The sequence below is a fragment of the Callithrix jacchus genome, chromosome 14, assembly GCF_049354715.1.
Source record: "Callithrix jacchus isolate 240 chromosome 14, calJac240_pri, whole genome shotgun sequence".
In the NCBI taxonomy this organism is placed as follows: Eukaryota; Metazoa; Chordata; class Mammalia; order Primates; family Cebidae; genus Callithrix; species Callithrix jacchus.
This window is the reverse complement of record NC_133515.1, coordinates 49,799,427-49,815,327: the sequence shown is the minus strand read 5'-3', so window position 1 is coordinate 49,815,327 and position 15,901 is coordinate 49,799,427. Positions and strand designations below refer to the sequence as shown.

At 34.5% G+C, this 15,901-nt stretch overlaps 1 protein-coding gene across 3 annotated transcripts in view; it reads right to left on the bottom strand.

Annotated features, from left to right (window-relative positions):
• The window catches only part of PELI1 (pellino E3 ubiquitin protein ligase 1), a 60,934-nt gene that overhangs the window by 41,781 nt on the left and 3,252 nt on the right, over nucleotides 1–15,901 (bottom strand). The window lies entirely within an intron of this gene.

The following is a 15,901-nucleotide window of genomic DNA, read 5'->3' as shown; positions in this document are numbered from 1 at the left end:
CTCTAGAATTTTTCAAGATTTTCTATTTTTAAGCATGTAAAAATAATAGTATTCAAAGTAAATAAAGTTACGTGATATATTTTTCTTTTGAACTAAGTGATTAGAATTGCAAATGTACTTTTTATACTATATACATTTTAATTGCCACATTTCTTTCTCCCCACATCCTACCACCAAAGCAGATTCTTTTCTTATAGTACCTCAAAAATTCCTAAAATTTTACATTTCTAACCAGAGTTACGGACTGAGTCTGATTAATGTGACATCCATTAGGTTTTAAAAATATTTTTACTTTACTTCTACTGTTATCTTTGTCCTTATAATGCCACTTGCCTTTATTGGAGTTTACTGCAGAGTATATGATACTAAGTTTAAATTTCTACACATATCTGTGAATTTCATGCAGCTTTAAATTCTCAGCAAGGATCTCCTCTATTAATATTTTCACATAGTAACATTTGTCAAACTCTTGGGTTTCATGTAAGTTAACATGATTATTTTTTCACAATAGAAATTCAAATGAGATCCTAATTAACATATTGCTCCTTCTTTGAAGACCTTGACATAGACATAAAATTGCTGATATTTGATCTATAAGTTTGTTGGGTTTTGTTGTTTTGTTTTACCTTTCACCATGGAAAATTTGGCCAATCACCATCACAATGTTTACTGAGCCAACTATCTACAAGGACAAATAGCAAAGCTTCTTATTCATTCTAGCTAAATCAGTCCTAAAGGTGTTATTCACACCCTTATTGAACATTTGCCAAAGTGCCACCCTTTTTGGTATCAATAAAAAGCAATCTTATGATAAAGGTTTATTTTGTTTTGAAAAAAAGCCAGGGTTCTCAAATTCACTGTATTACTTTGCAACTCTTGCTTCCCTTGCCTCCAACATTGTGTGGGTGGAGGAAAGAAACCAAGATATTCAGAACAAAATGTGAAGTCAAGATAAATTTTTAGACAGCAATAAGCTGTGAAAATCAATTAAATGTACTGTCAGAACAATCTTTTGTACAGAAATATAAATGAAGGCATTTTAATGTACCCCTGGCATTCAATGAAAAAATACAAGGCTCAGAATACCATAAACTCAGAGATTTTATTTGTTTAAACTAATTGTGCTCTTTTATATATAACTCAATAAACTGCAATTAAAACCATATTCAAACAAGTTTTGTCCAATTCCTATTCTTACTACCTATTCAAAAAGAAGACTTTATTTAAAATAAAGACAAATTCTTAATAATTCATGAAATATATTCCTTTGTGATTATGAAACTGCTCTTCAGTACATATTTAGACTATAAGTTTTCTAAGACCATTAATTTAAATTCACACTATCTTCAAAAGCGCACTTTAAACAAACCATCCTATTATTTATAAAACACACTAAGACATATGTAAACACCAAACAAATAAATACACTACTGATTCTAGAATATGTATAATCGTATATAGTCTACAATTACTAGTATTGCTGATCCATATAAAGTTACAGAAATTTCTTAAATGACAGAAGATTAAAGTAGCACCTTTTAAGGCAATGCCTGTACTATTAAGTTTTCATGCAAATTACTCATTACCTCTCCAGAGACACAACATAATTTTTGTCTGAAATGATTCTCAACTCTAGCATATACTACGACTAATTATCGTAGTAGCTGAAATAGAAAGCTTCTCATTTGATATGTCCCAATAAGCTACCTAGCTTTTGATTGTGAAATTTCAAATCATGTGTCTTTTGAATCCACCATAATTCTAGATTCTTTCCCAACTTCCCCCCAAGTTTAAAGTGACATGACTGTTCCTCTCTGTATCACATATTATCAAAAGAAGAATTTTTTTTTTTTTGAGATAGGATCTGGCTATGTTGCCTGGGCTAGTCTGCAACTCCTGGGTTACTCCCAATTTAGCCACCCGAGTGGCTGGGACTAAAGACACATGCCACTATGCTCTGCTCATATATCAGACATTTTTGACAAAAATGAAACTGAATATATAATAAATGCTCAGCTAAAAAGGGTTAACATCACTATTCACTTTTTAAAAATCCTAATAATATTTCAAGACCCATTTGACATTCTTTTCCTAGTCTGGAATTTTTTCCTAATACTCTAAAATGGGTATAATCTTTTTTGAGCTCCCATAGTTTATCTGTAGTTCTTTTATGTGCTTTGTATCCAGTTTTGTATTACTGTTACATATGATCTTGTGCTATCTTCTATTAAAGCTGAACACTCCTACAAAGGAGAAACTGTCTTGCTCATTTTGCAGCACTGAATATTGAATAAAGGGAAAAAACATTTAAAATCATTTGCTAAATTAGATCTTATGAAGTCTTCATTTTAATTTGGTGCATGAAAAAGCATAAATATTTCTATAGAATTTATTCAAGATATTTAAAAGAAAAAAATAAAATTCCCTAGAGACTGTAGAATGTTAAAGCCTTTTGGGAATAGACGTGCTCATTCATATACACAGTAATATAACAGAGGAAACAGGAGAAGCTATCTAAATGATCATATTAGAGGCCATAATGTATTATTTTTTATTTCATTTCCTACTTTTGGTGTTGAAAAGGAAGAGTAAAACACAATGGATAACTTGTTTTTGTTTTTTTTTTTGGTAAGAACTGGGTTTTAATTTTCAGACTAAAATCAGTTTTAGAAATCAACACATAAAGCCTCCGTTAGTGCCTTTCATAACCTTTACTCCTGTCTCTCCCTGAGGCCCTGAGTATCTAGGAGAGAACCTTCATTTTCATGGTTCTTTATGAATTTCTTGGTCCAAAGGCACAATCTGCTTAAGACATTAAAGAACTCGCTATCAACAAATTTCATTACTAAAGCTAATGGGGAAATTAATAATAAGATATTACATTAAATTTGTTAAAGCAGTGCCAAATTTTAAATTTTGATACATTCTCAAAGCTCTCGGGTCAAAAAGTCCTCGAAATTCTCATTTATATATATTGCTTTAAAACAGCATTGTGAAAGGGAATTCACATCCCAAATTAGCACTAAATACTAAATAAGAAAAAAACATGAACAGGTCTTTTCTAATTGACTGCTAACTCTTAAAATAGAAAAGGCATTATTGAGCATTATGAGCATCTATTTTCTGCTGCCCAACAAATATTCCTCCTTTTTCTCATATAATGGTATCTTCATTTCCTTTTTGGAGGAAACCCCTCTTTTATTCTTAGTTTATGTATCTCTGGAGTTGACTATACCCTCAAACATGATGGCTGGACTTATGGTTCAGTCTCAAAAATCAGAGCTTCATATTCTGGCCACAAGGGAGTGAGCCAGTCAGAGCCAATGAAATGCAATGAGACTTTTGCTGGGACTTCCAAGAAACATAGTCACTCTTTCCAGCTATACATGACACTGGGTGGATTTAGGCATTAGGGGAATTGAAGCTATCTTTTGCTTGTGTACAGATGGATCAGAAAGCCAACACCAAGGAACGGCATTAAGAAATGTACAGAAATTGAGTGTTCATATTATGAGAGCCTTGGGTGGAGCCATTCTCAGCGGCACCTATCCTGGACCAATGTACACAAATCAATACATTTCCTTTTTTCCATTTAAGCCTGTTTAAGTTGTTTCTGGCACAATAGTGTGTCTCAACTGACATAACTATTTCAAGTATGTTTGTTTCCCCAAAAGCAAATATATTAGGTCACCGAATCTAGTTTCAAAACCAAGGTGAAAACAGACTTTTCATCATAGATGATTCTGGGTTTTTCAAATCTGCCCTCTTCTCAAAGACTACAGATTTTTCTATCTTCTGTCTTTATACTGTCTTAATACAAAGAAAATTCTTTTTCCACAAAGGAATAAAATACTAACAATGGAAAAAAGAAAATAATAAGTAATGGGGAATGAAGTTGGAGAGTGAGCATATCATCTATAGAAGCTTCAAATAGTAGTCAGATATGCTTTTTATTTTTACTAAAGGCCTAAATGAGTGTCACAGTCTAAAGCTTATAAAATTAAGCAGATTCACCTATATACAGCATCTAATACAAAGACATCAAAATACTAAACTCAAAGATTCTATTCAAAAAGCAGCTGATAAAATTAAAATTCACATAAAAACTAAAAGGCAAATCACTACATAATTTCAAGAGGTAATGGTTAATCATATTCATAAAAGTTCTTGATTTTAAGCACACTATGTAGTTACAACATGCTAATGAGCCTCAGTCATTCTGAAAATGTTTCACAAAACAAGATTTAACACAGTAAGTAAATCACGACAACTGAAGTTACTATATAGTAATATAAAACTAGTACTTCCACTTTCTAGGGATTTTGGTGACTATTAACAGAAATGGAGAAAAACATAAAATAGAATTAAACATATATTCTTATGCTTCTCAGATCATATTAAAGTGAGCTTTTACTTGCATATTTTAGAAATTCTACATTTTAAGCACCACATGTGACACTAGAATAAATTATATTACTCCTAAGATCACAATGAGACCATTAATATGGAGGCTGTATGCAAGAGGATAAGATAAATTATTATTACTTGAGATGAAGTAAAATAGAATGATGTCTGACTCCTAGCACTATGATTTGATAGCTGTGAAACTTGAACCAACTTCACTGAGTCTCAGTTTCCTAACCTGAAAGTCTAAGATAATAAATAACAGTAACTAACATATATGCAATGCTTATCATAATAAATGCCAGGAATTTTTCCAAGAGCTTTTTAAAAATTCTTTAACTCCTAATAATGTTCTTAGGAGAGAAGTGCTATTATTATCTCTATTTTATATAGGAGGGAACTGAGGCTTAGATCAGTTCAGTAAACTGCCTGTGATCAAACAACTACTAAGGGCTGACATCTGGGATTGGAACCTGAGAAATTCTGGTTAAGAGCCTATACTTGCAATCTTTAAACCTTATTACCTTTTAATATAATATTACCTACCTCAAAGGATTGTTATGGGACATTAAACAAATGTCTAGTACACAGTAGTAGATCAATAAAGGTTTATGTTAAGAGTTCTTCTGACAGTAAATTCTTACTGAATTACCTGAATATTCCTTTTATCAATTATTTAGAAATGATTACTTCAGTATACTGAAACTATTTTCTGCTAAAGAGAATTTTTTTGGGAAAGGGACAATGCTGGAAATTGATTTCTATTAAGGGTAATAAATCATTTTGAAGACTTCTGTAGTGTGGTATTCTTGAGACTGCCATAGGTTTGCCCCTGAGCACGGATATGGGAAGTACTTTTGAGACATTCATGGGGAGAGTTAGAAACAAATATACAGAGTCAACCCTGATATCTGCTGGGGACTGGTTCCAGGACTTCTCTCCAATACCCAAATCTGCAGATGCTCAAATCCCTTATGTAAAATGGGATTTTTTTTTTTTACTGGAACACAATATTTGCAAACATCCTCTGGTATACCTTAAATCATCTCTGGATTACTTATAACAGCAGTCCCCATCTTTATGGCACCAGGGACCAGTTTTGTGGAAGACAATTTTTCCACAGACAGGGGTTGGGAGTGAGTGGTTGTGGGGAAATGGTTTCAGGATGAAACTGTTCCACCTCAGATCATCAGGCACTCATTAGAATCTCATAAAGAACACACCCTAGATCCCTTGCATGTGCAGTTCACAATAGGGTTCACGCTCCTGTGAGATTTATTGCCCTGCTGATCTGATAGGAGGTAGAGCTCAGGCAGTAATGCTTGCTCACACACCACTCACCTCCTGCTGTGTGGCCTGGTTCCTAACAGCCCATAGGCAGGAATAGGTCAAAGCCCTGGGGGTGGGGCCCCCTGACTTACAATACCTAATAAAATGTAAGTGCTATGAAAATAGTTGTTATACAGTACTTTTTACTTGTATTATTTTATTGTTGTTTTGTTATTTTTTATTGTATTTTTTTTTCCAAATATTTTTGACATATGTTTGGTTGAATCCTCAGATGTGGATCCCACAGATATGGAAGGCCAACTCTACTTGAGAAATAAAGGCAGAAATGACAGGTTCCTAACCGGCATGTAGAGAGTGAAACAGTAATGTCTTTTTTTTTTTTTTTGATAAGGAGTCTCACTCCATTGCCCAGGTTAGAGTGCAATGGTGCCATCTCGGCTCACTGCAACCTCCACCTCCCACGTTCAAGCAATTCTCCTGCCTTGGCCTCCCAAGTAGCTGAGATTACAGACACACACCACCATGCCCGGCTAATTTTGTATTTTTAGTAGAGATGAGATTTCACCATGTTGGCCACTCTGGTCTGGAACTTCTGACCTCAAATGATCCACCCACCTTGGTCTCCCAAAGTGCTGGGATTACAGGCATGAGCCACCAAGCCCAGCCAGAAACAGTACTCTCTACCAGTATTGAAGGAGCCATAACAGATATGAAAAGAAAATAGAAGTCTTTTTCATGATGTTAAGTTTGAAGAATTTGGGTTAACATGTCTAATAAGCAGTTGAAAACGTAAGTTGCACACAGAGAGAGATCCTGAGTTGGCAACAGATCTTTCCCACTCCTTTTTCTCTTTCTACTAGACCAAGTCAGGACGCCAGTAAGGATAAAAAAATAGTTTCCAATTCCTGAGTGCCTACTTGATGCCTGACCATGCTGAGAGTTTTATATATTATCTCTATTCCTTTTCACAACCTTGCCAGGAAAATACAGGTTGAACATCCCTAATCTGTAAATCTGAAATCCAAAGTGCTACAAAATCTGAAACTTTCAAGTGCTAACATGACTCTCAAAGGAAATGCTCTTCCAAGTATAATGCAAATATTCCACAACCTGAAAAAAACTGAAATTGGAAACACTTTTTGCCCCATGCATTTTGGATAAGGAATTTAGTAAGTCCCTGGTGAGTCTTGTACTCAGAACCTTGAGATTAAGTAAACTGAATCAACTGTTGAAGGCAACAGAGCTACTAATCAGTGGGGGAGGCATCTGAATAGTTTTCTTCTTATCAAAGGCTCTTATTATACTACCATAGGTTTAAGTTGAATGACCAAGTTCATTCTGGAAAGGGAAAAACAGCAAAACTAATGGAGCTCTCAAACTGAGAAAATAGGGAATGAGTCTACGAATATGAGACTTCAAAAAGTACAAGTTTAATAGTGATATGAAAGAGCTGGAGAGAAAGAAGTTATGATTTAAAGACACTTTAAACCAGAAGGAGCACTGGAAATTGCCTAGAACTTTTATAAGTAAAGTGTGGTCCATGGCCTACAGCAGTAGCACACCCAGAAGCAGCCTGCAAATAATGCAGAATCTCAAGCCCCAGCCAGACTTACTGAATTAGCATATCCATTACATGATCCTTAGGTAATCTGTTTAATACATTAATGAGAAACACTGGTCTGATACCATTACAATAGATGAAGACACTAACCAGGTTAAAAAAACAGTTTGCAGAGCTAGAACTCAGGCCTCTTTATTTCTCAATCTAGGATTCCTATGTCTTCATTATGTGCCCTCCAGACAAATACAACACTTCAAATTTCACTAACCTGAGGTCTGTGCCATAAACATTTAGAAGTTAAAATGAGTTTCCATCAAATTAGCACCAAGCATTTTTATTTGTCTCCATTCCATTTGGAATTTTAAGTGCCCCCGTGAGTTTTCTATAATAATTTGTTTTTAACATCACTAAATGAAATATAAACTTGCTTGTAGTCAGAGATCTGACTACAAAGAATTCTTCTCAAGTTCACACAGTTTCAACCCTAAACAACCAATGTGAAGAGACAGTATAGATAGAATAGAGACTTTCTATAGGCAAATTATTTAAAGTCATAGAATCTTAGAGCTGGAAGAGACCCAATATAGTTGAGATGACAAACAGATTTCATCAGAATGGCAATTATATATATGGTTTCTGACAGTGCTGTATCAAAAAGTTATCTGAAGCTGGTTTGGGATCAGCTATTAGCTATATCTGCAATGGGTTGGTTCCAAAGAGGATGTGAGTGCCAGAGTTACTGACCTTGTAAAGATAAGGAAACTAGGGCCCAAAGAGGTTAAATGAAGTATATAAGGTCACATATTGAGAAGATGAACCAGAACTCCAGGTCCCCAACTTCTGATATAGTGGTTTTTATCCTGTATCATACTGCCTCTCTTCTGTATTTATTCAATAAAAAATATAAAATCCTTTTCATGTAATAGATAATTAAAACCTAACCGATTAGAAATTAACTGGGAATAAACACCTCAGCTGGTTTTATGGGCATTAAAGGATTTACAATCCTATAATAAGGACATACATGGAAGTACACTAAAAGATTTAAAATGAAGCCCACAACCTATGGAATGTATCACTGTGATCAATGAATGATCTCTGACTCAGACTGCTTTCTGACATTCTCACTTCATCAAGAGTTTTTCCATATAACAATTCTTCTTTAGAGTTTAGCCATGATGACTCAGGGTACCTAAATGGTATGAAGGAGACTTCAATTTAAGAAGTAGGAGGAAAATGAGGGGGCCTACTGAATCATTAGCAGCCTACTCAGTTCTGAAACTCAGCAAATCCTTTTGGAAGCCATTTTAAAGTCAGCTTTAGGAGACAAATTCTGACTAAAGCTTTACAAAACTGGTCCTTAAGAGCTGAACTATATTGAAATAAATAAACAGGTCATTTCTAAAAGAGACACAACCAAAAAGCTTTAGCAAAATGTGATTTTTTTTTGTTGAATAAATGTTAGTGATGAATTTTAAAAAATGTCTGCTCTCACTAAAGTTACAGATCTGCTCAATGTTCAACAGTTTAAGAGCCCATCTCAAAATTCATCATAGTTCCTTTGGTGAACAGAAAGGGCTACTTCAGAAACTGAATAATCCTATTCTAAATGAAAATAACAGTAAAGCAGTAAGCATATTTAAAAAGCTTTCTGTTACATGAGGTATGTCTATAGGACAGGTTTCTAATTAGAAGCAGCCACTACTTTACAAGAGATACATATTTAGCACATTTTCTCATGAATGATGAACTTAACTAGTTTTGTAGTTTGGATGTTTCAATCCTTTGATGGTAAATTTAAAGAATGACAGTGAGAAACAATTCAAAGAAAAATCCATCATGCTAATAGTAGTTTAAAATCAAAGCAAATCAGCTTTTAGTGCTACCAGTACATGCAGTTCATTAAAAACCTGAAATAAACCCAGAGGAACATGAAGTATTATCCATACTATCTGCCAAGAACCAGGAATTCAACATTAAGGTTTTGAAGAACCAACAAAGCACCTTCCATTGTTTTAATTTATTGTTGAAAAATAAAATTAAACTGTGCCTTCTAAAGATTAAGCCAAATGATACGTTGAGAACTACAAGAAAAATATCAGGGCCAGTCACTTCATAATTCATTCTTGTGGAAGGAAGAAGTTAAAAACTTCTTTGCCACATTACTGATATTTTCATCTTTTCCTCTTGATTGTCAAATAGAGGCTCAACAGAATTGCAGTTTCCCCCTAAGGTCATATATAATTATTATTACAGTAATGATGAAGTCCCCAATTGTTTCACATTTTTGGAAAAGACAACAAATATCAAGAGCTGAAAATAGCTTTTGAAATTCTACTAGGCTGTTAATTTTATTATCAAACTTTGCTAGTTTAGGTATGTAGGTTCTGGATGGCTGCAGGATTAACTAGAGTTTCAGTTTAAATACAAACTGTTTCTTATATTACTGGGTTTAGAAAGTATTGTATCCTACAGGTCATGTAGTTGTCTCTTAGTGCCTGATGAGAGATCTCCATCATTACACACACCAGAAATAGGCAAGGAGAGTTTAAAAAGATGAAGTATGGCATAAATAGGAAAAGTACTCTACTTGCCTTCCATAGGTTACTTCTTTGTGCCCTTAATTCATTCCAAGTCTACTTTATAAGTATAAAACTGGCAGACAAACGCAGAAAACACTGTTGAAGAGCAATAGGCATGAACAAAGCTGCCAAAGGATGATAAAGAGAGCTACTGGCAGAGCAATGAAGAGATGAAACTGAGACAGGCAGGAAATTACAGTACCTTGCAATGCACAAGCTGAGAAGAATAACCTTGAACCTGTTGCTGCAAAAATCTATAAAACTTAATATATTGAATTTTGAAATAATTTCTCAGTTATTATTACTCATTATTTCCAAAATTAAGTATAGATTTTATCATAGTCATAAAGTTTAACTCAACATGAAATGTAAGATGCCCTTTTGCAAAGCAACTTCTTCTCTCCAAATGAAAGTTGTATTATTACTTCTATTCTCTACTTAATTTACACATTTGAGCCTTAGCTCATTAGGTCACAGACACTTAAGTAGATCCAAGTTAAGAGAATTATCCATAGTCATATTTACTATTTTGTGAGAACCGTGTTTTTCCTTTCCTTCCTTCTCTTGCTGCCTTCCCCCTTTCTCTTCAATCATAAATTACTTATTTATTCCACAAAATGGAAATGAAAAAAAAATCATCCTGCCAGTAAATCAACAGCCTGAATTAAAGGTATTTCTAAAATAAGTCACATTTTAGTATGGTCATCATCATAGAACTTCAAAAACCTTTACAAAAAACCATTGCTACTTTTTTTTTTTTAGAAGAAGAATCAAAGGTTTTAAAACACTTTCAGAGTTAATGGAAAGCCCAGGAATTAAATATAAGCTCAGTTGTTCTATGTTAATAGACTAGTGTTTAAAATACATTAAATAACCTAGTCTAGCAGCTCAGTCCTGATAGGTGCAGTATATGATAAGAGTCTGGCTATCTATTCACATGCATATATACATCTATATACACTAAAGGGACAAAAACTCTGAGTGAATTAAATAGATTCCTAACAATTTACTGAAAAATGTTTAAAATAAGAAGCTTTGTTAAAGTATTCCTTATATGGTTATATACTTACATTCTTAGTGGTCACTATGTAATTTACTACATAATAAAAGTTTGTAAGTTCTACTTAATGCCATTAAGTTTTAAATATGATTGGTTAAAAATACAAATAAAAACATTATGCTCCCCAACCATTGCATATAAATAACTAAAAAAAGAATGCCTTTCTTTACTCAATATTATCAGGAGAGTAAAAATCACTTAAATAAGTTTAGTTTCTCAGGTTGGAAAAACTGTACCTCTAAAGAATGAACTAGTATAGTAATTGTTCAAAACTAGTAATCCTACATGCATATTGTCCTGAGAGTAGATTTTTACAATCCATATTTATTGAAGTTTTTGGGGGGCATTTAAACATTTAGATGAGATCCAAATTTTTCTATGCCTTTAATAATGAAGATTAAAAACAGTTCTTTATGGTAAATCAGAATGTTCTCAAAACAACTACTAATCTGAGAAATGAATCATGAATATAAGACTTAAGATCCAGATTCATCTCTTAACACGTGTTAGTCTTTTAATTCCCAAGTGTATGTCATAGCAAGAGTTACACAATTTCACTACATTTTAAATACCATCCCTTTAGTCTTGAATGCAGGATATAAATGAAACATGAAATGACTGTTTTGAATCCTTGGTATTATGAACTGTATATGATCTTGTGTGTACGTGTGTGTGCACACACGTGTGCGTTTTAACTTATGAGACCTTAAATATCCAAATAAGTATGGTGCCTTCCGTACTAGTCACTCTTAGAGGTAAAATACCCTTATTCCAAATGATGCTACAATCGTCCACAACATTATTAAAATTCCTTTTTAGTTTATGGGTGGGTCTGACTTTTACAAACAATAACTGCTTTCTCAGAGTGTCTCTGATTTTTAGAAATAGCATTGTTACTTCCCATTTTCTTTCTGTCAAGATCCTTTGTGAGTCACATCTGATAAATAACATGAAATATCACATGGATAATCACCCCATTTTTCCTTAAAAACAAGAAGTAAATATAAAGTAGTGAGCTATTTTCATGTGCAGCTCTTAAACTGGCTTGGATGACAAAAAAATTTCTAAAAATAGAGTAATGTTAGTATTGTTGTGTAAGTGTATAGCTTCCACAGTGACTACTCTAAAGTAGAAGACTTAAACAGGTGCATAAAATATTTTTACTTTAAAGCAATTTGGACAACCAGCCCTACATAACTGAGACTCCTCTACACTTCCTTTACCATGCTGATGCTGATTTTAACTACTCATGCTCACCCTGATCTAGTTACGCTAGGTGTTTTGTTTTGAGACGAGATCTGGTTATGTTGCTCAGGCTAGTCTGGAACTCCTGGGCTCAAGTGATCCTCCCACCTCAGCCTTTTGAGTAGCTGAGACTACAAGTGCAAGCCACTATGCCTGGCTCACACACTTCTTGTAGTTTCTTACAGTCTAGGCACGCTCCCACCTAAGGGCCACTGTACTTACTATTCCCTCTGTGTATAATGTCTTGCTCCAAGATGACCTACAAGGCTTGCTCTGTTACCTCCTTCAGGTCATTACTTTCTCAAATATTTATCATCTTCTCAATGAAGTATTTTCTGACTACCCTTTAAAACTGCATTTTGGCAGGCCAGGCGTGGTGGCTCATGCCTATAATCCCAGCACTCTGGGAGGCTGAGGTGGGTGATCACCTGTAGTCAGGAGTTCGAGACCAACCTGGCCAACATGGTGAAACCCTGTCTCTACTAAAAATATAAAAATTTGCTGGGCATGGTAGTGCATGTCTGTAATCCCAGCTACTCGGAAGGCTGAGGTAGGAAAACCCAGGAGGTGGAGGTTGCAGTGAGCCGAGATCACGCCACTGCACTCCAGCCTGGGCGATGAGAGTGAAACTCCATCTCAAAAATAAAAAATAAAAAAAATAAACCTGCATCCTCCTCCCACCCCATACTCATATCACATTTATTCCCCCTTCCCTGCTTTATTTTCCTGTTTGTATGTAAAACTGTTTATTAGGGGAAATTTCAAATATCCACAAAAATAAAGAGGAGGTGAGAAATCTCATGTATCCTCATAGCATCTACCTTCAGCAATTTTCAATATATGGCCAATCTTGTTTTGTCTATGTTCCTTTCCGTTTCAATATTTTAAAGTAAAAACCCACACATCACATTTTAAGTTGTAAACACTTTATTATACATATCTAAAAGAACACTTAAAAAGAAAAGTACATTCTCACACCTGAAAAAACTGACAAATCCTTTTCATTAATTATCCAGAGTCTAAATTTCCCCAATTTTGAATAAATGTCTTTTTACAGTTAGTTTGCTCAAAGCAGGATATAACTAAGGTTCATACATTGCATTTGATGGATAAGCCTCTCAAGTCTCCTTCAATCTTATAGTTTTCCCTCCCTCTCTTATTTCTTGCTATTAATTTTTTTTTAAGAAACTAGGTCATTTTTCTTTTATTTATTTTTTTAATTTTTATTTTTTTGAGACAGGGTCTCACTCTGTTGCCCAGGATGGAGTGCAGTGATGCAATTATGGCTCACTGCAGCCTTGGCCTCCCATACTTAAGTGATCTTCCCACCTCAGCTTCCTGAGTAGCTGGGACCATGTCCAGCTAATTAAAAAAATTTCTTTGTAGAGACAGGATCTCACCATGTTGCCCAGGCTGGTCTTGAACTCCTGGGCAAGAGGGGTCTTCCCACGTCAGCCTCCCAAAGAGCTAGGATTACAGGTGTGAGCCATCTTAAAACACAAAGTATTTAATTTATTTCATAGTTTGTGTCTTGTTAGTAGAATGTAAACACCATGAAGGCAGAAATTAGTCTGTGAGGTATCAGCATCTAGACCTGTGACATGTAAAAGGCATCCAATAAATATTGAATGTACTTGGCATCCATGCCAAAAGTCCACTGCTCACCAACAGCAGAAATTGCTAATCACAGCACTCTTTCCTGTTAAGTCTGAACAAGGACTCCCAGTTTTCTCAACACAGCACTCTAAGCAGCCACCACTAAACAATCAGATTTGGTACCCCAAATGAAATTTATTTGCTGTCCCTGCTTCAGCCCCCTTCAGAAGTGTACTATCTCTAAAACAGATTTCATTGCACCTTGTATGCTGACATTTGCATGATAAATTACTGACTGTGTTTCTTGTCAACTATACTTAAACATTTCTTAGTTTATTTTAGACAGTTTAGGGGAAAAAGAAAACTGTAGCCAAAAAAATAATAGAAAAAGAAACTGCAGAAGATGGTGGGAAAAGGGGGGTATTACATATTTTTAGAATTAGCAACATCCCAAGAGGTTCATTATAAAATAAAAATCAGCAACAAATTCTCTGAAAAGGAAGTAAATTACATGTGTTAAATTAATTTTTTAAAAAACTACATGAACAGTCAAGATTAACTGGAGGATGAAGACAGATGTCAGGATTTTCCCATTTATAGGCATCAGCAACACATTCTATTTTCCTGCAACTGGTATTTTGAGGTGTAAAAGTATTACAGGGGTGATATCAGAGTACTATGTAGAACCCCATTTCTCTGAAATGGACTTTATGTAGCAAAAAGAATCTGAAACATCTGGTACAACATTCTGAAAAAGCTGTCAATTCTTCTTAGAGTCATTTACAATTCATTTCTGTTAAACTATCAGATGAAGCTCTTTTTCTCTAGGCTTATTTCCAAAGGTAGCTATGCTAATTGAAAGACTCCAGGTTGGGTATGGTGGCTCATATCTGTAATCCAAGCATTCTGGGAGGCTGAGGTGGGCGGATCATAAGGTCAAGAGATCAAGATCATCCTGGCCAACATGGTGAAACCCCAGCTCTACTAAAAATGCAAAAATTAGCTGGGTGTAGTGGCACATGCCTGTAGTCCCAGCTGCTCAGGAGGCTGAGGCAGGAGAATCACTTGAACCTAGAGGGGGTGGAGGTTGCAGTGAGCTGAGACTGTATCACTGCACTCCAGCCTGGCAACAGAGCAAGACTCCACCTCAAATAAAAAAAAAAAGACTCCAATCAGAAGTTTATGTTTTGATTACTTTTTCTATCAAAAAAGAAAAAAAAATAGAAATCCCTGACATTCAAAAAGCATTGTGCCTTCTCTTTATTACCTGTAAATTCATTAAACAACAAAAAGTATTTAGGACCTACTAAACATAATATGTTAGGCAGTTATTTTCAACCTTTGAAGAAAAAATATAAGTGATCTATTTAAGATAACATACCAAAAAAAAAAAAACAAAAGCTAGTGGCAGAACTTGAAATCATATCCAGATCTTTCAGTGACCAATATTTCTTGTCTTGAAGTTGCCACACATTAGTCTGGGGAAATTTTCTATGGCAGAGGTCACACTTGAACTAAGAAAATGTAGTTAAGTACCTCCCCTCCCCCACTACCACAAGTGTAAAAAAAATCTCTAAGAACCCAAGTCCCTTGAAAGAATGACTTCTATTTACATTTCCTGTGTAATATATTCAGAGGGAATCTGGAAAAGATGGCTAGAAATCTATAAACAGAAAGTGCTAACTGGAATTCACTGTTTATAGACTTCAACTAGAATTTTGTCCCTCATATATGAATGTTGCCAGGAATCTTCATATTATATTATTTAAAAACATCTTCATTAGTTTTTTTTCACTTTGTTGATTTTCTTCTGTTTTCCACTGGCTCTTAAATCTGCTTTATTCTCCTCAAAAACATAAATGTAACTTTTGGAATTACACTTTTTTCCCCCTCAAAGAAACTCCTCAAGCCACCTCAGTGCCATCATATATTGGTCACTATGAAATTTTAATATATACTGTTAAATATGTTTGTATAATAAAATAATCCATATAAGCCTTTCTAACTTAATAAATACAGGATAGGTTTACATTGATGTACTATGGTAAAATTATATGTATATGTTAGTTTTCAATTCTAAGTCTTTTGGCTTAAAATCTTTATCAGCTACAGAAGGTTCTGTCTAAAAACATTAGTTGTCCACATGTGTACCTATGAAACTAT